Genomic DNA, 2,396 nt, shown 5'->3' on the forward strand with positions numbered 1-2,396 from the left:
CAACAGGGGCTGGTGTACTGGGACGGCCCAGAGGGATGGTATGGGGAGGGAGGAGGGAGGAGGGTTCGGGATGGGGAACACATGTATACTTGTGGCGGATTCATTTTGATATTTGGCAAAACTAATACAATTATGTAAAGTTTAAAAATAAAATAAAAAAAAAATAAAATAAAATTATTTGGAAAAAAAAAAAAAAATAAAGATTAGTCATATGAAGAGAGATTAGAGGTCAAAAAAGTGCCCTTAGTATCAAAGGATGAACTTGATAGTAGAATATCTGGGTTTAAGTGCTTTTTCTGGTCTAATATTACCATATATTTGGGCAGCTTATATACTCTTTGAATGTTCTTTTCCTGGTTTGTGAAATGACAACCCAAAGGATTCTTAACTCAAAGAGTTGATGAAATAATGTATTTGCAGTTGTTAAACCTAATATAAATGGTTTTACTTGGGCTTAGTCACTTAGCTTCTCTAAATTTACCTTTATTACTGGCTAAATATGTGTTCATTCCTGCAAGCATTTCTCTGGTCACTTCTGCCTCTGGAACAATGGTCCCATCTTCGCAGTTCATGGACTCTACTACCACAAACCCTTGTACTCCTATGGTTTCTTGCTGTCTGTATTGTGGTATGGAAACTTCCTCCAGGCAGTAACTTGGGATGATGGCAAAAATCACATCCTTTACTTCCCTTCTAAGTAGTTCTTGCATAAATTTTCATAAGTTCATAGCAGTGAGTGAGAAATTCCTACAGCTATTAACACTTTATGGGCAAAAGTGAAAATCTCATGTATTCTTTAGTGATTTATTCAATAAATTAAATGTGCATTTAATTCCTCACCAAACATGGCTGTATGCCAGCATATATGATTTGGATATAAATAATATATAATCTCTTTTTTCAAGGATCTTAAAATCTCAGGGAAAACAAAACAAACAAGTATACACTTTAATAAGCTTAATGAGAAGCATTATATGTTAACTATATGGACATGAGTTTGAGTAAGCTCCAGGAGTTGGTGATGGACAGGGAAGCCTGGCATACTGCATTCCATGGGGTTGTAAAAGTTGGACACGACTGAGTGACTGAACTAAACTGATTATATGTAAATACTAACTGGCATATGTTACTTGCAAAATTATTTGCAAAATGAGTACCACAATATTATCAATCAGTTGTCATTGAAGACATTGGAGAAGGTTGATACAGACATTGAAGCAAGAAAAGCATTTAATAGATGAAGAAGACATGGAATGTCTTTGTTAAGCCTTCTCCAGTCTCCAGTAAAAATTTGTTACTCATTCTTCTGTACTTTGCTCAGATTTATTGTATCAATTATCCTTGATTGCTTTATAATGTAACTGTGGAGGTGCATGACAGTATCAACTCCCAAATAGTAGGCCCCTTGAAAGTGGGAATGCTATCTAATATGATTCATCTTTGCAGCATTGTCCTTCAAATTTAGGCTTAAAGTCCTTTTAATATAGTAATGAATCTTTGGCCTTTTAGGCAAATTCAGCAAAATCTGAGAAAAATATTTATAAAATGAAATAGAAACTGGGAGTTAAACTTAATTGGGGATAAGGGATAAGAAAGGATCAGTTACAACAAATATCACTAAATTATATCATAATATGCATAGAGCTATTTCCAAACTCTGTGTCGTACTGTATTTGTTATGTCAGGAACTACTTGAAATAAGCATTTCAGTAATAAATTAATGGTAATCCTTGCACTAATTAGAGATGTTTAGTTTTATAGTTTGTATAGCATAGAGATATAGTGTTATAGTTTGACTATGCCAAAGCCTTTGACTGTGTGGATCACAATAAACTGTGGAAAATTCTAAAGGAGAAGGGAATATCAGACCCCGTGACCTACCTCTTGAGAAACCTGTATGCAGGTAAGGAAGCAGCAGTTAGAACTGGACGTGGAACAACAGACTGGTTCCAAATAGGAAAAGAAGTACATCAAGGCTGTATATTGTCACCCTGCTTATTTAACTTATATGCAGAGTACATAATGAGAAACGCTGGGCTGGAGGAAGCACAAGCTGGAATCAAGATTGCTGGGAGAAATATTAATAACCTCAGATGACACCACCCTTATGGCAGAAAGTGAAGAAGAACTAAAGAGCCTCTTGATGGACGTGAAAGAGGAGAGTGAAAAAGTTGGCTTAAAGCTCAACATTCAGAAAACTAAGACCATGACATCCAGTCCCATCACTTCAGGACAAATAGATGGGGAAACAGTGGAAACAGTGGGAGACTTTATTTTTTGGGGCTCCAAAATCACTGCAGATGGTGATTGCAGCCATGAAATTAAAAGATGCTTACTCCTTGGAAGGAAAGTTGTGACCAACCTAGACAGCACATTAAAAACCAGAGACATTACTT

Source organism: Bison bison, unplaced genomic scaffold (genome assembly GCF_000754665.1).
Source record: "Bison bison bison isolate TAMUID 2011002044 unplaced genomic scaffold, Bison_UMD1.0 scf7180017864462, whole genome shotgun sequence".
In the NCBI taxonomy this organism is placed as follows: domain Eukaryota; kingdom Metazoa; phylum Chordata; class Mammalia; order Artiodactyla; family Bovidae; genus Bison; species Bison bison.